The sequence below is a fragment of the Pteronotus mesoamericanus genome, unplaced genomic scaffold (genome assembly GCF_021234165.1).
Source record: "Pteronotus mesoamericanus isolate MK-2021 breed Mesoamerican mustached bat unplaced genomic scaffold, CSHL_Meso_final scaffold_85, whole genome shotgun sequence".
NCBI lineage: Eukaryota > Metazoa > Chordata > Mammalia > Chiroptera > Mormoopidae > Pteronotus > Pteronotus mesoamericanus.
In genome coordinates, this window is record NW_026555329.1 from 43,160,655 (window position 1) to 43,183,918 (window position 23,264).

At 37.5% G+C, this 23,264-nt stretch overlaps 1 protein-coding gene and 1 pseudogene across 2 annotated transcripts in view; one reads left to right on the forward strand and one right to left on the reverse strand.

Annotated features, from left to right (window-relative positions):
* The first annotated feature begins 214 nt into the window (after nucleotides 1-214).
* RALA (RAS like proto-oncogene A) overlaps nucleotides 215-23,264 on the forward strand; it is an 81,728-nt gene continuing 58,678 nt past the window's right edge. For both annotated transcript variants that reach the window (XM_054564376.1, XM_054564374.1), the window contains exon 1: nucleotides 215-436. The gene's annotated coding sequence lies outside the window, so the exon portion shown is untranslated. The remainder of the gene's footprint in view (nucleotides 437-23,264) is intronic.
* LOC129063345 (calcyclin-binding protein-like) lies at nucleotides 3,983-4,731 on the reverse strand (annotated as a pseudogene).

A 23,264-nucleotide genomic window follows, 5' to 3' on the forward strand; every position in this document is an offset into this window, starting at 1 on the left:
GCGCTGGAAGCTGGGGGTGGGGCCGCCCCAAAAAAAGCGATGCCGGGACACAACACGCAGAAGGTAGACACCAGCAAACGCGCGCCCTCCCCGGCCTTTGTTCTCCTGCTGGGGCCCCCAACGCTCTCCGCTACGCCCCAAAACAGGAAGTCCCTCCCCCGCCGGCCCACCCCGCTCTCCAGCGCCCCGGAAGTGCTCTGCGGCAGCTGCTGCAGAGCGGCCGGGAGGGGGGTGGAACTCCTGTGAGCTGGGTGCCCCAAGTCCGCCTCCTCCCCATCCTCCTCCTCCTCCCCCGCCCAGGCTCCACCGCCGCCCGTCGGACTTCTCTGTTGCTCCCAGTGCGGGGCCTTCCAGACAGGGGCCGAGGACTTTTCTCCCGAGCAAGCTCAGCGCGGCTTCCGGCGCCCGCGGGGCGGTGGACTGGTGTGCTGTGCAGGTGAGCGATATACGGGTGGGGCGGGGGCCGCTTGAGGCCCGGGTGCTGGGCTTGCCACGGGGATTGCATGTCCCGCGTTCCGTCTGGGGACGAGCCACGGGACGAGCCCGGGATGGAGCCTGGGATGGAACCCGGGGCGCCGTTCTCGCTGCTGTGCGGGCGAGTGCACATCCGAGGGCAGACGACTGCGGCGAGGTCACCCGCGCCCGGTACCCCTTCCAAGTTGGCCCTGTTGGAAGGTCACTCCATCTCTGGCCCTACGCGGCGAGGACCCCGCCTGGGCGGTGCCCGCGACCCCGCCGCCGAAGTCCGAGCGCCTCACTCCGCCCTTTTCCCCTCTTTCCTTTCTTTCAGTTCCTTGCCTGTTGTACAGCAGTTGCTTTTTAAGCATCTCCGTCAGGGTTTTGTGGCAATGAAAGGAATGGCTTTTTCAGACTGAAGTCATTAGATTTTTCCGCACTGAGCTGAATAGCCAGTGCTGAGCTTCTGGCACAGGTTTGGTCCATATTCGGGTAATCCACCCTCTAAAACGAAGAAGAGAATGTAGATATTATGACTGAGAGGTGTTGCCTCTGTAGTCTGCTCCTAAAGATTTTCCAGAAGTGGAAGACGTGATTTCTATGCCTCCGTCTGGTAGATGTATGTAAGTGGGCAGCGGTGACCACGCAGTGTTGTTTTAAGGTTTAGGGAGAATTAAGGAGTTAGCTGGCCTTTGCTTGGAAACCAGAATGTCCAGACTGTGTGGGAGCTCATCCAGGTGTCATGGAGGTTGTGTGAGAACTCCAGTGCCACGCCCTACATGTCGAGCCGAAAACACCTAATTTATGAATTGTGTTTGGTGGTGATGGTGGGGGGGGAACCTTTATAAAACATGTTTCATAAAATAATTACTGTCCTGAAAGTAAATCACAACTTTATGTTCCAAAAATTGGGTAACAAATATCATTAGTGAACTCACAGTAGAAGGCATTCTTTTTTGCTTATGTTTATTAATCTATGTAAGTAAATTTTATTAATTTATGTTTTTATCTGTATTAGTACAATGTTACTGTAAAATGACTCTGACTCTAAAACATTATTTTTAGACTTCGAATTTCTTCAGGGCAGAAGCCAGACTTACCTTACTCATCTCTGTGTTTCCATGTGATGCAGCCTAGAACACAGAAGTTATTCATTACTTTCTTTTAAAAAAAATTTTATTTATTGATTTTTAGAGGGAGAAAGGATGGTGAGAGAGAAACATCAATTTGTTGTTCCTCTTATTTATTCATTCATTGATTGCTGCTTGTATGTGTCCTGGCTGGGGATGGAACCATGGCCTTCATGTTAGGGGATGGCCCTCTTAACCAACTGAGCTACCTGTGCCAGGGCCATCCATTCACTTCTTCATTGAATGAGTGAAGGTGTAGATGAGCTCACAGTTGCCTTCTAGGAGTCATTTTATTGAGCTAGAGTTTTTTTGTTTGTATTTTTGTTCCAGCTTCTTGACATATGCAGACTTTGTTTTGTCTGTCAGTTCTTTGGCATGGTCAAGGAACATTTTAAGAATTATTTGCTGTCCTTCCAAAACTCTATCACCCCCTGAGAAGTTAAAATTATATTTGGGATATTGTGTCTGGGTATTATAATAATTTGTATAGTGTTAAAGTTTTACTACATGAGCATGTTTTTGAAGCAGTGATTTCCTGGTGAGATAGTAGGTTTAAGTTTGAATGTTTACCACTGTTTAGAAAATGTGGTGCATCACCAAAGTGCTTGTAGTGGCTCATTTTCCCCATGCATATATGAAATCCTGTAGCATCCGATATGACCTTGGCATAATTTACCAGTAGCCACTTTCACATTTCTTTTCACAGATCCAGATGCTGTTCTCTAGAGTGTCTGCTCAGTGTGCAGTCATCTGTATCATCTATTTTGAAGCAGTTCTTCATACAACACTTCCTTCACATCACAGGGCCTTCAGGGGGAAAGGGCTAATTATAGGAAAGAATCTTGTCTACCATTTGTTGGGGAGGATAAATTTTGTCTATAGATAGCTGGGTTATTTTCACTTTACGGAGGTTCAAATGGAAACGTGCTGATACCTTCTTTCCTTTCCAAATATGTGGTAGTAATTCCACACTTGTTCTCCAAGCTTAGCTTCTACAGAAAGTAGGTAAATGTACCAGTATCATTTCTTATATGTGTGTATATCAGTGTAATATGTACTAGTAATCCTTACCAGCTGGGTGGCAAGGACAATCACTTTAAAAATACCAGAATAAGAGGCTGTTAATGAGGAAAAAGATTATGATTTTGCAGAAGTAAGGAGACAGTATATGGTTTCCAATGTTTTGTAAAATATTTTAATTATTAGACACTAAGGAGAGGGAAGCCTGCAATTTCTTGCCTCATTGACATTACCACTTTACAGGAGTTGCTTTCTCTTTCTGAATTCATCAACCCTCCTGATGATAATAGTAGTCCTCATACATTGATTGTCTGTCTAGCACTTTGATAAAAGCTTTACTTATATTATTTCTAATCTCCATAATGCCTCTGCAAGATATGTGGTTTTCCCTACACTTTACTAAGTGAAGTTATTTGCTGGTGGCTAGGAAGCTAGGGGGTAGTAGAGTCTGGATTTGAAAGTAACAATTTCTGAGAGCATTGGTTATTGCAGTAAATCCTAAAAGGCTGAGGAAAATGAGATCCTGATCTCAGCACTTGGTCATCATGTGGGACCTGGGGTTACTAGTAACCCTAGCCAGGTGGCCCTAGGCAGCAGGCACTCTTCTGTTTATCTAGTGTGCCTACAAATACAGTGTTACCGCTTTCTACATGTGTGGTGATGAAAAAAAGTGGTTGGGCATTGTTCATATAAGTGTCCTGGAAGAAGAATATTAGGAACTCAACTCTGTGTTTGATGACTGTTTTGTTTTTTTTTTTACCTCTGAAGTATCAATATTTGAGATTCGAGAGGACTTTTGGAAACCTCTTTGTAGTAACCTTTCCTGAAGGCATATTGTTTTTCCTTTCTTTCACTAATGATGGGGGAGTGGTTGTGGGGAACTGGAAAGAATGGTAAAAGAAGCAAAGGTATACTGGGTCTGATTTTTACCATTTTAGATCGTATGTCATTTTCTCTTTGAGTTTAATATGGAGGCTTAAAGAGGGCAGAACTCTGGTAAGGGTCTAATTGCTATTTTTTTTTTTTTAATGCAAAAATCGAGAGTTTATTTTTTTTACTTATTCTTACATTGGTGAGAACTGATTTCAGGAACTTAATAAGCAGTAACTTTTTTCTACGTCTCAGCTGAATAAAAATGCTATATAGCATTTTTACTAGGCAAGACTTGCTTCTTTACATTTCACATGAGAATGCAGTATCACCCTTTCTTGAACAAAATGACCAGTTTGCTATGGAAACCATCTTTAGAGGAAGTGTTTAATAAGCATATTTTATTTAAATAAATCCTCCAGTAGGAGAATTCATTGCCTTTACTTAGAAGAAGACTCTGTCAAGTCATCTGTTAAGTTTATCTGTGCAGCGCGCCAACATGTCCTTATTGAAAACATCAATATTTCCACATCACAGTTCCCAAAAGGGCTTTCAGGTCTCAAAATTCTGTGTCTCCTTTCGCTTGCTTCTCTCTTGATTGTACCCAGGCTTTATTAATGGTTCCCTTCATGTCATCATCTCCATCTTCATAAATTTTCTTTAGAACATTCATTAATCCCTCACTAGGGTCTGTTTCAGTGTCATAGGAAGGCTTTTCTTTGTCTTCGCACTCTTTTCTCAACCTGAGTCAGGTAGTCCCACCGTGTTTTCCACTTTCTTCCTATATAAGAAAATCACTGTATCCATCTTGACTTTTTTTGAACTGCCTTCCACAGAGATGGGTTTCAAGAGGTTGTTTGCAATCATGGAGTAATTCTTCCTGCTTAGGTTCTTCACCAGAAGATCAAATGACCTCTCTGTGAAGTGCACCTGCACGTTCTCAGTGGGGACCTGATAGACACTGGTTAGGGTGATGTAGATCTTCAGGAACTTGTCTGACTGATCCCATCCATAATCGCTGATTTTCACTGTATAGCCCGTTGTAATGGTAGCAACCACAGCAGCTGGCTTCTCATTGTCAAGAAGTTCTGCTTTCCTCTGCAATTTCTGCTGCATCTTGTTCTTGATTTCTGTCTCAACCTTGGATTTTTCAGCGGTAAGAGCATCACGTACTTTCTTTTTAGTGGCCATTTTCAGTAACACCTTGACCTCTTCTAAATCTTTTTGTATGTAGCTCCTCCACAGCTGAAGCCATGGTTGGCTTGGGCCGGGTTTTGATAAAGGCCTGTGAAGACTTTTAAGAGTGTATGTGTATGAACCTAATTGCTATTTAGTGCTAGAAAAATTGTCTTTACTCTTTCAAAGCCTGTGCAGTTATTTTTTTTAACTCTTTAAAAATTTTTTTGATTTATTGATTTTAGAGAGAGAGAAACATTGATTTGGTGTTCCCCTTATTTAGGCATTCATTGCTTGTTTCTTGTGTGACCCCTGTCCGGGGAGCGAACCCTCAACTTTGGCATATCAAAAAACAAAAAACACTTTGAAATATGCTTAATTCAGATAGATGGGTTCCTCTCTTGTTTCTTTCTTTCTGTCTTTTTTTTAAGTACATAGCTCTATGTAAAAACAGCTCATTCTCAAGCCCTCAATAGTAACAGTTATCCTATGTTTTGTCTTTAGCTTTAAGATACTTTGTTGTGCTCATTAGGATTTGGTTATAATATAGAAAAAAGTTAAAGCTCTGAGTTTTTAAAAGACTTGTGAGTATACTGAGTATTTCACTTAGCATAATGTTCTCCAGGTCTATCTACACTGTCACAAATGGTAAAATTTTCTTCTTTTTCATGACCAAGTAGTACTCCAGTGTGTAATTGTACCATAGTTGTTTTATCCACTCATTTACTGGTGGATACTTGGACTGCTTCCAAATCTTGGCTGTTATAAATAAAGCTGCACTGAACATAGGGGTGCTTATATACTTTAGAATTGTGTTTCAGGTTTCTTCGAATAAATTCCCAGAAATGGAATCGCTGGGTCATAAGGCAGTTCCATTTTTAATTTTTTGAGGTAAATCCATACTGCTTTCTACAGTGGCTGCACCAATTTTCATTCCTACCAACAATGCAAAAGGGTTCCCTTTTCTCCACGCACTCTCCAGCACTTGCTATTTGTTGATTTATTGATGATAGCCATTCTGACAGGTGTGAGGTGATATCTCATTGTAGTTTTCATTTACATTTCTCTAATGATTAGTAACATTGAGCATCTTTTCATATGTCTTTTGGCTATCTGTATGTCCTCTTCACAAAAGTGTTTTTTCAGGTCCTTTGCTCATTTTTAATTGGCTTGTTTGGAGGTTTTTTTGGTGTTGCGTTTTATAAGTTCTTTTTAAATTTTGGATATTAACCCTTTATCAGATATATCACCGAATATGTTCTCCCATTCAGTGGGTTGTTTTTTTGATTTTGTTGATGGCGTCCTTTACTGTGCAAAAATCTTTTTAGTTTATTGTAGTCTCATTTGTTTATTTTTTCTTTTATTTCCCTTGCCTGAGGAGCTAAATCAGGAAAAAAACATAACTACAAGCAGTGTCCAAGATTTTACTGCCTATTTTCTTCTCAGATTTTTGTGGTTTCAAGTCTAACATTTAAGTATTCATTTTGAATTTATTCTTGTGTGTGGTATAAGAAGGTGGTCTAGTTTCATTTTTCTGCACATATTTGTCTAATTTTCCCAACACTGTCTTTAGCCCATTGTATATGCTTGCTTCCTTGGTCAAATTTGAATTGATTATAAAGCCATGGGTTTATTTCTGGGCTTTCAATTCTGTTCCATTGATCTATGTGTCTGTTTTTATGTAATACTATCCTTAAAGGCTTTCACAGCTAGAGTCCTGTATGAGATGCAGTAGGTATAACATTTGACACATGTACTCTCTTTGAAATGTGGGACATAGTTCATTGCTGAATTCACTCACTGAAGCTAATATATCAGGGTTTGACAGTGTTATCTTGATGAATAAAACAGCAAGATTGTGAAATGACTTTTACTCCCAACTGCATTGTGAAGGTGAAGCAAAGATGCCAGGTTTTCACAAAGATCATGATTGTGTTTATATAAACCACAGATTTCTTGCTTCTCTATTCTTAAGCAGTTGAGTATCTAGCACAGTAACGCATTGAAAATAGAGGTTTCCACACAGCTGAGTGATTGCAAATGCTTTGGTTCAGCTGCTCTGTCTAGATCTATCCTGGAATACTACAGCAAGCTTTTGGCCTCTGCTCTCCCCTTCCCATCACCTCCCCCTCTCGTCTCCACCCTTGGTTGCAGCAGTCATGATACTCCTCTGCTTAAAACCTTTTGCAGCTGCTCCTTGCCCATTAATAAAATCCATACTTCTTTTATCTTTATTCTCATATACAGAACCTTCAAGATCTATTCCTTCCTTAACCCCAGAGCCTCATCACCCCCCACAGCCCGCGAACTGCCCCCGCCCCCGCCCCCCCATATTCAGTTCTGCAATACCAAGCTTCTGGAATCTAGTATTTTTCGAAGTCCCCCATTTCCTCTTCCTGTAATTCTAGCCACTCCTTCCCCCAGTCTGGTCCTTCATAACTCAGGTTATATGTCTTCAAAAATTGTATCCTGATTATATTCTTTCTCTTGACATCATTCTGCAGAACGAAACAAAACAAATGAAAAGCAACTTTCAAGACTGGGCTAGTTGCTCCTCTTATGTGCCACCATGAAGTATATTACGGCTCTTACTGTACTATGGAGCTGTCTTCATTAGCCTCTTATAAATTTGGTTAACCACAATCCACAGAAACCTTATAGCTACATACACACACACTCTTAAAAGTCTTCACAGGCCTTTATCAAAACCCAGACTTTCTCAGTTTGTGGCAGCCTTGTTATGTCAGTTATTTTTTCACAGCATCCCTAGGTCAAAGGAGACATTTAACTTTTAATTTCTTAAATAGTTAGATCCAAACAGCTTAATATGTATTTATGTCCTAATAATTTTGAAGCTATTTGAAAAAAACTGGTAAACATAAATTAAATAACTTCCATTTAAACTGCGTAGTACTCCATTGTGTGTACACTGGTTTATTCAACCATTCTCCTGTACTTGGACATTTAAGTAATTTTCTATATTTTTCTATTAGAAATGATGTTATGAAAAACTTTGCATACCATATGTGTTTTTGTATTGTTGGAGATATATCTTCAAGATAAATGCATGTGTGTGATTTATTAGACATCTCCAAATTCCTCTCCATATGCAGTTAGTTGTACTATTTTGAATAGTACATTCAATACAATGTATACAATAGTGTATAAGAGTGCCACAGTCTTACACACTCATATCAAAAAAACACAAAGTGCCACACAAAGTGTATTTTGGTGTATGTTGTGAGGAATGCATCCAAGTTTATCTTTTTTCACATGATTATCCAGTTACCCAATGCCATTTCTTTAAAAAACAAAAACACCCTTTCCCCCCATTGTCATATAAAAGATTTCTATATGTAGCACGGTGTTCTGCTTCCCAAGAGTATGCTCTGCCTTTCCTTTCTCTTCCACCTCCCCACCCCGCAACCGCCCAAGCACGTTACCTTGCCCTTTCTCCTTTCTCTCTCCTAAGCTCCATGGGCCCTTTTTTGCCTTTGTGACTTGTTTCCTTAGCACATTTCTTCTGTGGCTCACTTTTACTACCTCTATAACTTTCTAAATAAACTTTCTCTTTCTAAATAAGCTTTCTCATAATTTGTGTTCCTGGCTTTGATTGTATGTGTGCGCGCACGCGTGCCAAACTCAAGAACCAAGGTCCATAATACATCATCTGCATGTTGTGTTGTGTTTACCACCCCAAGTCGTCTCCTTCCCTTACCAGTTATACTCCCTATACCCTATATTTTTTGTGTTATAGAAAAACAAGCAAAAAATAAAAAGAAAGAGAAGCACGGGGAAAAAAGTCCCACAGTCGGACCAATAGAGTATGTTGCCACGCTTTTGAATTTCTGTTGCTCTCATAGGTGAGAAATGGTATCTTGGTGTAGTTTTAATTTGTATTCCTTTTGCTACATATGAATTGAACATTTTTTATATGTTTAAGGATCATTTTTTTTACATTTTTAAATTGTGTTTCATATTGTGTATTTTCTAAATAATTTTTGGCCTTATTCCCTCAGATTTTAAAAGTTCTTTATATTTAAGAATATTAGCCATTTAACTTTGACATATTTTGCAAAATTTTGCCTATTCATCTTTTGGCATTGTTTACAGTGGGTTTTAGTTTTTGTTTTTGCTGTGCAAAAGTTTGTTTTTGAGTAGTCAAATATATTAATGCTAAATTTATCACCTGGATTTTTAGTCATAGTTAGAAAGCCTTTCCCTACCAGGTTATAGAGGAGTTCACCTATGCTTTCTTCTAGTGCTCACAGTGTTTCATTTTTTTCACAGTTCTCTGATCCATCTGAAGTATATTTTGGTGTATGTTGTGAGGAATGCATCCAAGTTTATCTTTTTTCACATGATTATCCAGTTGCCCAATGCCATTTCTTTAAAAAACAAAAACACCCTTTTCCCCCATTGTCATATAAAAGATTTCTATATGTAGCACGGTGTATTTTATTCTGTTGGATTGTCTGGCTCTTCATGTACCAGTTACCACGTTGTTTTAGTCATAGAGGCTTTGTAGTATGATTTAATGCCTGATAGGACTAATCTGCCATTTTAGTTCCTTTTCTTCAGTGTTTTTCTTGATGTTCTTGAATATTTTACCCTTCCATGTGAACTGGAGAGTCAGTTTGTCTAAGTCCATTAAAAAGCTCATTGTTACTTTTATTGGCCCCAAATTAAACTTATTATTTAACTTAAGTTTATTGATGGTATTAAGATAACTTAGAATAAATGATGTTTTTTCATTTTCTTAAATTTTTCTTCATGTGAGTTTTGAACAGTTAGGTTTATTCATAAGAATTTTATTTTTTGTTGTGTTATTACAGAGTTGTCTTAAGCATTCTATCTTCTAACTAGTTATTCATGTATATGAATATTAGCTGATTTCTGGAGATTCCCTGCTACCTTGCTGAATCCTTATTGTTTGAATTACTGAAATCATTGCTTCTCTTAGACCCAGGTATACTTTCCTGTCACCTGTAGATAGAAATTTTATCCCTTTCTTTTCCAATGTTTATGACTCTCATTGTTTATTTTATCTAATTGTATTGATTAATATTTCCAGAGCAATGTTAAATAGCATTATTAAGTGTCTCCAGTAAATATGTTGATTGCTTTATCGTATTATCTTCTCTGTGTATATACAAAGATGTACATTTGTATGTTAATGTAGCTGTGGATATGCCTTTCAAAGACTGCAGTCCTTCACTATCTCGGTTAAGAGATGCTTGATGGAGATGGATGTGGTAAGAGGCAGGATATGTTGAGTTTCTTGATGGGCAGCAACAAAGTACAAGGAAGGTTAGAACTGCTCCATAGTTTCCCAGTTTATGCAGCCAGTTTTGAGTTTTTTTCCTGCTTCTCCACACAATTCTTCCAAACTTCATTGTAGGCTTCACTCAGCCAGTAATGGATGCCACAGAGTTATCTCTAGGCTAAAGCTGCTACCAGTCTATGAAAATCTAAGGGCTCCCCCTCTAGGCTTTCTTAGTCTTAAATGGCTTTTGTGTTCTGCAAATGAATTAGGCTCATCTTGTATTGATGTGGTTATGGCTTGGGTCTTTAGGTCTATAGGTCCTTTACCAAGGCGAGTTTGTAGATGAGGTTATCGGTTGGGATGGTCTAGAGTAACACAACCTGTGGCATGGTTCTCGACAAGTTTGTAGGGCCTGGATCATCTGACTTTGAGGCAATTCTTTCTCCAGAATTCATTTATGAAGACCTGGCTCTCTGGATGGAAGTGATATGTTGGTGTGGAATCAGGTGTTGGCCCAATATCCTGCATATACGGAACTATAAGTACACACCAGTGCTCAGTCTCCCAGCTTTTTGGAGAGTGTTCGTTTCACTGCCATCTAATTCATCCAGAAAATTCAAGTAGCATATTTTTCTGTAGATGCTTATTCAAATTTATCTAGGTGCTTATGTGAACTCCCAGTTCACATCCCATTGTCTGTCTCTGCCATTCTAAGTATTTCCTTTCCCGGGAGTGCTGGGTGATAGGATATTTACTAATTTCTTGTCCCTTATGCTGGGGAGCTTCTCTTTAGAAGCTCTACAATTCTGAGTTCATGGCCCGTTGTCCATTTTCACCTTGCTAGGAGTGCTGGTAGTTCAGGTGTTTAGTAAATAATCTCTTCTTGTCACTAGTCAAGGAGCACTCACTCACTTAGTGAGTACTCTTGGTCCGTGAGTAGTTGTCCATCCCCACTTTTGCTGGAACCCACATTTCCTTTTACTCCCTGTGTCTTGCTGCCAAGCTGGCATGCAGTTCAGCCCTGGGTTGGGGGCGGAGGGCTCCCCTATCTTGAAGACCCGTAGGTTTCACCCTCTGGTATAGGCTGCCATCCTGATGGTCCGGATTGGTCAGGACGCTGATCTTTTTTGTTTCCTCTTTTTCCCCTTCCCCCACTCCCACCTTTTTAGTCTGAGGATGGTCTCTTTCCCCTGATCTTCCTGCATAAGACAAAATTTTGTCTGTGGCAGAAAATCTCCATCGCCTGAGAACTTAGGTTTCTGGGACATCAACTGACTCCTAATCCTTGGATTGTTGGTAAATTTCCCGTCACTGAATCTATTAGTCACCAAGGTCTCTGCCTATTTCATGAACCTAAACATTACAACAAAGATAATTCTCTGTGTCTCTTCATTTATTTTTATTTGCTGCTGGGGGGGTGTTTAGTAGTTGTCTTAGTGCTTCAGAATAAAAAAAACTTGATCACATCACAAAACCTGTTCCTGTCTCTATGTTTTATTTTATTTTGAAAGTTACATTTCTTTGGTTACAACTGTTTGAACTTTTTGTAAATTCATTGGTTATTTACATTTTTAATTCTGAATTACCTTTATTCATTTTGTGGATGTGAGAGGCTGGATTATTTTTAAATCACAAGTTTATTGAGATATAATTCACATACCATAAAATTTACCCTTTTAAAGTATACCATCAAGTAGTTGTAGATTTGTGCAACCATCACTACTATCTAGTTCAAGAACAGTTTCATTACCCTAGAAAGAAACCCCATACTTTTTAGTCCTCATTCCTGAGTCAATCCACCTTCCATAGCCCCAAGCAACTACAGTGGACCCTTGAACAATGACGAGTTATAGGCATGGACTTCTGTGCATTTGAAAATCTGTATATAACTTTCAACTCACCCAAACTTAACTACTAATATCCTACTGTTTACTGAAAGCCCTACTGATAACATAAGCAAGCGATTAACATATTTTGTATGTTATATATAAATAATTTACACTATATTCATAAAATAAAGTAAGCTACAGAAAAGAATGTTATTAAGAAAATCATAAGGAAAATGTTAATACATTTATACTACTGTACATATTGAAAAAAATCTGTGTCTGAGTGGTCCTACATATTTCAAAGGTATGTTGTGCAAGAGTCACCTTTACTGATCTACTTCCATCTGTACAGACTTGCCTATTCTGGAAATTACTGGACTCCATAAATGGAATTATGCAATATGTAGTCTTTTTTTTTTAAGTGAAATATAATGGGCATATAACATCATTTTAGTTTGAGGTGTACAACATAATGATTTGATATTTATATATATTTAAAAATGGTCACCACAGTAAGTCTAGTTAACATCCATTACCATACATAGTTACACGTTTTTTTCCCTTGTGAAAACTTCTAATATTACTCCCAGTGACTTTCAAGTATGTAATACTATATTATCAACTATAGTTATCATGTTGTATATTAAGGCCTCGTGACTTATTTATTTTTTCACTGGAAGTTTGTACCTTTTGGTTCCCTTTACGCATTTGCCCTGCCTTTGGCAACTACCAGTTTGGTCTCTGCATTTCTAAGCTAGGGTTTTTCTTTTTCTTTTTTTCTTTTTTTTCTAATTCACATGTGACATCTTATGTATTTGTCCTTCTCTGTCTGACTTATTTCACTTACCATAATGTCCTCGAGTTCCATTCATGGTACTACAAATGGCAAGATTTCTTTTTTTTTTTTAAATGGATGAATAATTTGTGTGTATGTATCTGTGTGTCACCTTTTCTTTATCCATTCATCCACAGATGGGCCCTTAGGTTGTTTCCATATCTTGGTTACTATAAACAGTGCTGCAGAGAACAATGGGATACATGTATATTTTTGAGTTAGTGTTTTTTGTTTTTATTTTTTTAATAAATACCCAAAAGGGAAGTTACTGGATCATATGGTAAAAATGTGGTTCTTTTGTGTGTGTCTTCTTTCAGTTAACATAATGCTTTGAAGGTTTGTCCATGTTGCAGCATCTGTCAGTACCTCATTCCTTTTTATGGCCAAAACAATGTTCTGTTGAGTGGATATTCCACATTTTGTTCATCCCTTCATCTGTTGATAGACATTTGGGTGTTTCCACTTTTTGACATCTATTGTATAATGCTGCTGTGAATGTTAATGTACATGTTTTTCCATGAGCATGTGTTTTCATTTACTAGGTTATATGGTAACTTCATGTTTAATATTTTGAGGAACTACCAAACTTTTTCTGAAGTACCTATACCATTTTACATTCCCACTATCATTGTATGAGGTTTCTCAGTTTCTTCATATCCTCACCAACATTTTTTATTGTCCATCTTTTTGAGTATAGCCATCCCAGTGATAGTGATTTCTGTCTTCCTTCATCTGCTGGCATACTGTGTCTAAACTGTCCTGTGTGTATGAAGTAATCTGCATCTTAGCATATCCTGGGTTTTTCTTAGGCATTTTAATTCTAAGTTCACTTCTAAGAATGTTCCTCTTCCTCTCTCTTTCCCTCCCTCCCTTTCTTTCTTTCATAAATGGATTTTATTATATATTTAGATGTTTAAGCTCTCGCACTAGATTTTTTCCAGCTGGTGAACACTGACAAATTGTTTCTCTCACAGAACTATAACCACACATTCCCAGACAGTATAAATATATGGTTGAACTAACATTAATGCACATCACCACTTTATCAATTATATGATAAAACAAATTACCAAGTATTCAAATCTTAAGTTACACAGCTCAAAAGGCATATAAAGTAATAGATTTCTACTCAGTTCATTATTGGAAGTGTCCTCTTCCCCCTCCTCCTCCTTCCTTCCTTCTCCTTTCCACCTCCTCCTTTTTTGCAAGAGAAAGTGTGAAGGGGGGAGAAATCACACTTCAAACAAAAGTAAGTTGGTAAACAATTTCAGAATGTATGAAAAGAAATACAAGAATTTCAGAATTTTTATGATTAAGAATTGTTTTAGCTACAACAATGCATTTCTACATTTACCTTAAAAAAATATTTACTAAAGAGCATATTCTATGTGTTCCACACAAGACAAAGGCAACATTTTACTAAAAGTACTTAATAGTCCCCTGTCATTCTTTTCTCAGGCCCTCCCTTAAAGAACATATTTTTTATTTTGAAAATTACAAATATGTCCTTATGATTGAACTTCCAGGTGAGCTTTGGATTCTTAAAATTTTTGTTTTATGCTAGTTTGATGAGTTTCAAGCTGTTAAAACTTTAAATTGTTAAAAGCAGATATTGTGGCGTAGCAAGTGGAAAGACAAAACACCTGTTAGCCTGTTGGTTTCTAAGTGAAGGGAAATGATAACTACTGACAATATTTTGAAGAATTGTTAATGCAGTGCTGACTACAAAATTGAGGAACCCCAATTATAGATGGACAAAGAGTAACCAAAGATGATTCTAGATTCAGTACAATGTTTCTATTCTTATTCTTACCAGGAAGGTACAAAGTATAAGAAACTAAATTTTTAAAAATTGAAACTTAGAACTTTTGTGTACATGATAGCAGTAGATTTTACATCAGCCAAGAGGCATAAGAGGGACGGGTGCTCTTTACTGACCTTCATCAACAGGTCATCTTGGACATACCCGTAACTTAAGATTTGAGCACCAACTAATAACTATATTTCTTTGTCTTAAGTTATTATTTCAAAAAGTATTTGTTAGCAATAGCATTTTGTTAGCAATAGCATTTGTTAGCAGTAGCACCAACTAATAACTATGTTGCTTTGTCTTAAATTTTTATTTCAAAAAGTATTTGTTAGCAATAGCATTTTCATATAATTCCAGTTTGCTAAGTTTCTGCATAATTATTTTTAGTTCCCATTTGTTCTCTCTGTTATTTTCTGTATGTTAACATATAGACCAAAGAGATGAAGGTCTTTATTCATGAACTGTGTACCTTTTTCTGAAATGCACAGAGAATTGCCTTGGTTATTCCTTTTACATTTGGTTGCATTTTAAAATTTATTTTTCTAAATAAAAAATCTCCCTACCCCCAACTTTGAATTTTGAAACATTTCAAAACTACAAAAAAAGTTGAGGTATATATTGAATGCCTTTATTCACCAATTAGAGTTATTTTTTGCCACATTACTTTGTCTAAGAATAGATGCTTTTATTTTTCTAAACAGTTTGAAAGAAGGTTGGAGACATGAAACTTCACCTCTTTGACCTTCAGCTTGCATCTTAAGAACATGAAGTCATACTCCTGTATAACCATAATGCTATTGTAACACATAAGAAAATACCTAGGAGTGGATTGCTAGGTTGGAAGTTTGTCTGTTTGTTTGTTTGTTTGTTGTGTGTTTAATTTGTCTGTCTCTAATTTTAGGGGGGTGAATTTTTATTTTTTTAAATTTTTGTTTGTTTATTTTTTCCAGTGGTGCATTTATGTTTAACCTTTTACGAAAGGGCCAAATTGTTTTCCAAAGTGGCTGCACATTTTGGATTTCCAGCAGTGGTGTTTGAAGGTTCCAGTTTCCCTGCATCTCTACTAACAGTTTTGTCGTCATCATCATCATTGTAATTCTAGTGAGCATAAAATGGTATCTCGTTTTGGTTTTAATTTTCATTGCCCTAATGACTTGATGATGTTGAGCATCTTTTCATGTGCTTATTATCTGTCCATTTACATATTTTCTTTGGCAAAATGTCTACTTAAATATTTTGCTTATTTTTTAAAAATTGGGTTATCTCCTCATTATTGAGTTGAAAGAATTCTTTTTGTGTTCTGGATACAAGTTCTTTATTAGATATGTGATTTGCTAAGATTTTCTTCCAGAGTGCTGTGCATTTTATTGTGATGATGTTAACCGTGCTTAATTTTCCTAATTTGCCATAGGGCTTTTTGGGGGGGGGGTTGGAATAATAGCTAACTTTCTGTTCTTAATTCTTCCAAGTGCCTAGTACTAAAGCAGAGTCAATAGCTAATGACAGTGATAGTCACCTTCCTCTTTACTGTGCAATTAAACAGTGAGAAACTATTCCTTTCTCAACAACGAGAAGCAAATAGAAATATACCATAGGTGTTAGGGCTCTTTAACAGTTGCAAGAGGCAGAAATCCAATTTAGCCTACCTTAAGCAAAACAAAATTTTGGTTTTCTCTCCCTCAGTTCTGCTTCTTCATTCTCCTGGCAGACTCTCTTCATGTGGTGGCCACCTTCGTCTGCAGATTTCAGTTCTTCCCAAAATAGCAGAAAGAGCCAATCTTCTTCACTAGCCCTACCAGAAGAGCCCAAGGAATGGAGTACTCTGACTGACCTGGGTCTCTTGCCCTGCTTTTAAGGAAGGCAAAACATCCTAAATTATAGTCCTGTTTTAATTCAGTATGGAGCCTGGCTGGTGTGGCTCGGTTGGGTGTCTTCCTGCAAACAGAAAGGTTTCCAGTTCGAATCCTGGTCAGGCAGGTGTGGTCCCCAGTTGGGGGCACATATGGAAGGCAGCTGATCAATGGTTCTCTCTCACATCCATGTTTCTCTCCCTTTCTTTCTCGAAACCTCCGTTCCCCTCTCTCTAAAATAAAAGAAATAATAATAATAATTTTTAAAAATAATGCAGTAAGGAGAGGGGGGCGTCCCTCTAGAGGAACAGGTGCTATCCAGACAGATAATATGTCCAATTCTTTAGGGGCATTGTGCTAGGGGTGTTGTGTCTTTTTTTGCCCACTTTTATGAGATTAAACCAAAAGTAATGAATAGAAGGTTAATACAGGGTGGGGCAAGAATAGGTTTACAGTTGTTAGTATGGAAAAAATACAATAATAAAAAATAAAACAAGAATAAACTTTCCATACTTAAAACTGTAATCCTGCTTTTGCCCCATCCTGTATATGGAGTTTTGGAAAAAGTCGTGTTTGTTACCTGATAATTTGTTACATAATTATAAAATTATCCTTGTTAATGTAGGTTCTCAACCCTTCACTTTATGGGAGGTGGAATGTTTTAGTTTAAACCAAAGATCACAAGTTTGCTTAAATAAGAAAAAGTGCTATTTGTAAGGGCTAATTTCTCTTGAGCATTCCTTTATGTATTTTTCTTTAGTTCTCTGAATGGGGGTTATACCAACTCTCTTCTGATTTCCACATTATTAAAGATTACTGAAATCAATTTTTTTATAATTAATTTCCTTCCTCTCTCTCATTTATTTGGTCTTGGAAACTATCAGTGTCGATATTTTATATGATTCATCTTTGAAATGATTTTTTTTTAAGTAAAGATAGTTCCCAGTTCCTTTTTATGATACTGGGTATATGATATGTATGCTGATGGTAATGATACTGCTGATGTAATTGTGATTTTTCCTGCTCAAAAAAGGAATAATTCCTTATCACCTGAACTGTTACTTTTATCTGAACTCTTAATATACAGATATAGCTGATATGTAAATACTGTCATGAGGTTGAACCAGTAACTTTGGTTACTGTTTGGTTCCTGAGTTGCTTCCATACTCTTTCAGTACTCTTCAGGATTTATTTTCAGTGTGAAAATTAAATGTGAAAATGGAACCTCTGGGTTTTGGATTGTCTGTGTAAAGTACATCATCACTTATATAGTTAGAATGGTCCTTAGAGGGTTGTCTAGTATATTCTACCACCCTTTACAAAAATCTCAAAATTATCCAGCCACTAGCCATTGCTTAAACACTTCTAATGATGTTGTGAAAATTTGTATCATTTTTTTGATATCTTAATTTAAAAATCCATCCTTGTTTCAAGCTGATGTATATTGTCCTGTGACTTCTCTTTATTCCTTATTTGCTCTTTGGAGAAACACTTAGTACATGAACATATTTTTGAGCATTTGTCAAATGATGCATCTGTTGACAGAATTGAGAGTAGTCATTTTATCTATATCTTTTTTCAAATAATCGAAGATGACAGTCAAATAACTTCCATGCCGGCTTCCCAAATGTCTGCCTGTTCAGAGCATATATCCCTCATTTCTTTAGTTACAGCCTTTTAAATTAGTACGGTAACATTCACTTCTTTGGAGGTCAAATTTTACAACCTAAAATATGACACAAACTTAAAGAAAGAAGAGGAAATTACTAGAATCTGTAGATTTCCTTCTGTGGCCAGGTTTTAAGCTAAGCAATTTCAGATTCACTATTTCCATTTAATCATTCAAACACAACCTTATGAGGTAGATTAGGAAAGTTAAGACTACAGTATTAAGATTTAGGAAGTAAGATTTTAAAACACACAAATAAGGAAAAACAACGTACTGTATTTTGCCATGTATAATGTGCGCTTTTTTGCCCAAATTTTTGAAGGAAAAATAAGGGTGCACATTATCCATGAGTGGTACCTGAAATATCTTGTATCCGTTTTTGTGTTTTCTAATTATTTGTTACATAAAATTTCTTGTACCATAAATGTTCAAAAATAAATGCTAAAATTCCTTTCTAATACAAAAAACAAATATCTAAATATAAATGTATAAAAAATTAAAATGGAAGATTTGTTTTCCTGAAAGGTTGGGGCAAAAATCTGGGTGCGCATTATAGACGACACAATACAGTACCTGTAAGCATCCAAAGTAGAAATACAAGGTCCTAGCATTAAAAACTACTGTGCATCTCATGCTCAAGAAAATAATTAGGCCATCATTCAGAGCTGACTTACTTTTACTCTATATCTGTTACAATATGCCTTCTAGCTTGCTTGCAAACAATTTTTGGTGGTAAAGGGATGATGCTGCTGAAGGCAGCACATAGGTAGCAGTAATCAGTGAGGGACAGCTATGAAAGGAAGAGGCAGAAGGATTATAATATGACCATAGGAGAACTAAGAGTTCCATATTCTGGGGCTATTGAATCCAAGAAAAATGTCTTGAATTCATAATAGCCTCCAGGAATAGGATAATTATTGATTATTATAATTCTGGGCTATCAAATTTTTTTATTTTTTTAAATTTATAAATCATATTTATTACATTACAGTTGTCTCACTTTTTCCCCCTTTACTCCCTTCCACCATCACACCCCCACCCCCCGCTCCCACAGGCAAGTCCCACTCTGTTGTCCATGACCATGGGTCACTCATGCATGTTCTTTGTCTAGTCCCTTCCCCTCTTTCCACCATTATCCTCTTTCCCCGCCCCTCTGGTCACTTTCAGTCTGCTCCATGTTTCCATGCCTGTGGTTTATTTTGTTTGTTAGTTTATTTTGTTGCATAGATTCCACTTATAGGTGAGATCATATGGCCTCTGTCTTTCACTGACTGGCTTATTTCACTTAGCTTAATATTCTCCAGTTCCATCCATGTTGTCACAAAAGGTAGTTCCATATCTATCTCTCTCTCTTTCTCTGTTTCTTGCTTTCTTTCTTTCTTTAATGCAGATTGATTTTATTTATTTTTTTAAATATCAAAGTTAATTATAAAATATTAAAAAATTAAAACCATTTTAAAAGTCTCAGGAATTAAACCTACATGACACCAGCATAGAAATAATCAATTAGAGCAATGAAATATAATGAGCATTCTAGACACAAACATATATCTATCTAACAATATAATAATATGATAAAGTTGAGATTTCAAATCAATGGGGAAAATAAGGCTTATTCAACATATAAGGTGCATGGACCACTCTTACTTGAAATAAAACAAATATAGAGCCCTATTTCACACATTATACAAAAACATACTTAGGTGAGTTAAAAATCAATATGTAGAATCTAAGGCGTTTTAGGAGAAAATACAAACTAATATTTTTCTTATCCTGAAGTAAGATATTCAAACCCAAAAGCTATAAAGTATTGACAATATGATTATATTAAACATTTAACTATATAGTAATACACATATAAAAAAAGTTAAAGGACAAGTAATAGAATAGGAAAGTATTTGCAACACATCTGAAAAAGGGTTAATGGTTTGGGGGGTTTTTTTAGGGAAAAAATTCTACAAACATTTAATCAAAAACTGGGTAAAAAATATCAAAATGTCATTTAAAGCTTTTTAAAAATAATAGAAATAGACAAGATATACAAAAAAACAGGTTTAGTTTCAACAAATAATAAAGGAATGATTAAAATAACACATCATTGTCACAATAAGATTAATACATATTAAAAAATATTGGTAATATCAAGTATTGGCAACTCTGAAAGGAACTGGGTATTCATAGACTCTTTTTCTTCACCTGAAAGCAGTCCCTTTAGCGTATTTTACAGTGCTCGTTTGGTGGAGGTGTATTCTTTTAGCCTTCTTTTGTCTGGGAAACTCCTTATTTCGCCTTCCATTTTAATTGAGAGCCTTTCTGGGTAGAGCAGTCTTAGTTGCAGGCCTTTGCTTTTCATGACTTGGAATACTTCTTGCCATTCCCTTCTGGCTTGTGGTGTTTCTGTTGAGAAGGCAGCTGCTAGCTGTATGTTACTACCTGTTTCTCCCTTGCTGCCTTTAGAATTCTCTATCTTTGATATTTGCTATTTAATGATGATGTGTCTTGGAGTGGGCCTTATTGGGTTCCTCTTGAATGGGATCCTCAGTCCTTCCTGGACTTGTGTAACTTTTTCTGTCCTCCAATGAAGGAAGTTTTCCATCATTACTTTTTCAAACAGGTTCTCTATCCTTTCCTCATCCTCTTCTCCTTCTGGTATCCCTGTTATATGGATATTGTTATGTTTCAAGTTGTCCTGCATTTCCCTAAATGCCTCTTCATTCTTTTTGAGTCTTTTTTCCATTTCTTGTTCTTTCTGGGACCTTTTTTCTACTTTGTCCTCCAGCTCGCTGATTCGATCCTCGGCTTCATCTAGCCTGCTTTTGGTTCCTTCTACTGTGTTCTTTAATTCAGAAATTGTATTCTTCATTTCCTCTTGCCTCTTATTGATAGTTTCTATGTCCTTTTTCATGCTCATATAATTTGCAGTAAGTTTCTTGTAGTTTCCCTGTAGTTTTTGGTAATTCTCTCTGAGCTCACTGAGATCATTGAGCTGCCTTAGAACCATAGTTTTGAACTCAATATCTGATAATTTACCTGCCTCTATTTTATTTACTTCTCTTTCTGGAGATTCCTCCTTTCTCTTCGAGTGGAGGGTATTTCTTTGTCTTCCCATTATTTGTGAGACTTCTTTTTTGCTGCTTCTTCAGTTGATCTGTCTTGATTTCCTGACTGTGGTGTGAACTTGTGTGGTAGGAGACCACCGTTTTTACTTTCTGAATCTGTCTATGATGATGTCAGATGTCGTCCCTCTCTGCCCTTAGGCAGTCTGTTGGAGAGTTCCGGTAACCTACTGTCTGGCTGTCTCCTTCAGCTGTTAATGTAGTCACTCCTCATTCAGTAGGCCACCTTAGACAGCTCAGGGCCGGGTGGGGGGGGGGGGCGGTCCCTCCTGGGGGCGGGGTTATTGGATCTTCTCACACTGCTGCCGTATGGGGGAGGAGTCAGCACTGGGATCCCACCGGCTACTCTCTCCATTCTCTTCCCAAAGCCTCCGTCCGAAATAATTTGTTTCATCATCTCCGTCCCCATTCTCTCCTCAAGTGTCTCCAGACCTCTCTGTGGCCCCTTTAGCCAGGGATCTACTATTTTTGGCTGCCACTCTGCATTCAGCAGGCAGCTTAGACAGCGCAGAGTGGAGTGGAATCCCACCTGGGGGCAGGGCTATTGGTTCCTCTGATGCTGGAACCCCTCAGGGGGAATGGTCTCTGCCTGAGCAAGATGGCTGCTGCCTCATAGGGGATTAGTTAGCACCGAGATCCCGCTGGCTGCTCACTGAGTTCTCTCCCTAAAGCTTCCTCCCCCTGTCTCTCCTCAGGTGTCTCTAGCCCACTCTGCCCCCGCCTTTGCCAGAGACCAGGGTAAGTGTCTGCAAATGAAAATTTATGCCTTGGGCCTTTAAGTGGTTCTTTGCATCTCCAGCCGCCTGTCTCTGGCAGAGAGCAACCCTGCTGCTTTTCACAGCTGGCTGTTTTTTGTGTACTTTTTGGGATCGGGTGCTGTGGACTAGAGATCTCTGCTTTTGGTTTAGACCCTGCTCTTCTCAGGGGGATCCAACTGGCCGTTTCAATATCCTTCTGGTGCTGCCGCCCGTGGGCGCCCCACCCGTCTTCCTGAGTCTGTACCGCACTCCTTACCAGTTAGATTGCGCTAAAGCCAATACTTCTGTCTCCAAGGTTACAAGGCTCCTGTCTTGCTATTGTTCAGTTGTTTGTTCTGGTGATTTCTCCACAATTCAGTTGAAATTCCAGGTTGGTCCTGGGAGGCATTCAGTGTGACTTCCACTCACTCCGCCACCATTTGATTCTTTCAGGTTTTTTAAAAAAATTAATAAAGTTGAGGATTTGTGAGACATAAAATTTTGTATCAAAATCTGTGTGGAATACAGTTCAAAAATTCAAACATTGTCTTACCCAAATGTTGTTTCTGATGGCTCAATTGCTTTTCACTGATTATTGTCTCTTCAGGATATTCTTAAGTTGATTTTTTAAAGTGTATATGTTAAGTATTAAGTATAATAAGGTACCTGGTAAAGTGTGGGTATTCATTCACTGATATTGATTTGGGAAGGTAATCTATGAATTAATCATCTATCATTTCTTGTAACTTTGGCCAAATTAACAAGGTTTTCCTGTCTTGGACATGTTAAGGTTTATCACAACTTGACTTCCCTTTATGTTGTAGCACATTCTGGTCCATTTTCCCTGCTGTCAGTTAGTTGTTAAGTATTTAGGGAATGATATTAGGCTAAATAAAACATAGTTTATATTTTCCTATAAAAATGTGTGTGAGAACTTTTTTAACAGTTGTTTTCTTTTAGTTTGGGAAGTAGAAAAATAGGACTATATTATTCCAGAAATAATTTGTTTCATCATCTCATTTTCTTCCAAATCCCTACTGTACATTTGGTAGTTCTTTTGGTATAAATAGTCAAATAGATACTACCCTTAATTCTAATGAGTTTAAACTGTATATAACTTTATTGCATGTTTAAATTTTTGATACAATATTTGCAGTTTTTCAATCAAAAAATGTTAAAATGTACAGTGCCAAAATATTTACGGTGTCTTTTTTGGATTGTTTAAACCATGAAGTAATCCTTGTCAGAGCATTATCACCACTGAGGACTGTAGGATAGTAAGCTTATCTGTATTTTTAGTGAAATTTTAGTAACATCGTATAAGAAACAGTTTCAGTGGGCAGTATACAGTGTATGTCACTACCTGACAGATGTGTGCAAAATGTCAAAATCGAATTGCTGCTTATAAATTACTTTGTGCTGTTTCCTTACACTAATAGATTAAGAAATATGATAAAGGTAGACTTTTCAGTAACTTTCCAAAACCTTAAAAATATGTTC